Below are 348 nucleotides of genomic sequence, written 5' to 3'. Positions count from 1 at the left end.
GGGGCTGTTGTTACGAGACATGAATACAAATCATACAACCAAACCACCGACTTTAAAAAAAAAAAAAGGGAAACCCGAACTTCGGCGCGATCCGTTTGGTGAACAAAGAAAAAAAAAAAAAAACTGAACAGGCCTACAAAGTACAATAAAAACGAACAAAATAGCTTAAAAGGAATCCTTTTCTTTGGAGAGAACTATTTTTTTTGCGAAACATGAATAGGCCTACCAATGATAAAACGAAACAAAAAGTAACTTGAAAAAGGAAATCTAGTCTTTGAAGACAAGCAACGTTTCAAGGTTGCTGCGTGTACGTGAATTCTAATGTCTGAGGAAGAAAGAGAGGGAGAG

Source organism: Babylonia areolata, chromosome 24 (genome assembly GCF_041734735.1).
Source record: "Babylonia areolata isolate BAREFJ2019XMU chromosome 24, ASM4173473v1, whole genome shotgun sequence".
Taxonomy (NCBI): Eukaryota; Metazoa; Mollusca; class Gastropoda; order Neogastropoda; family Buccinidae; genus Babylonia; species Babylonia areolata.
Note: the sequence above shows the minus strand (reverse complement) of the source record.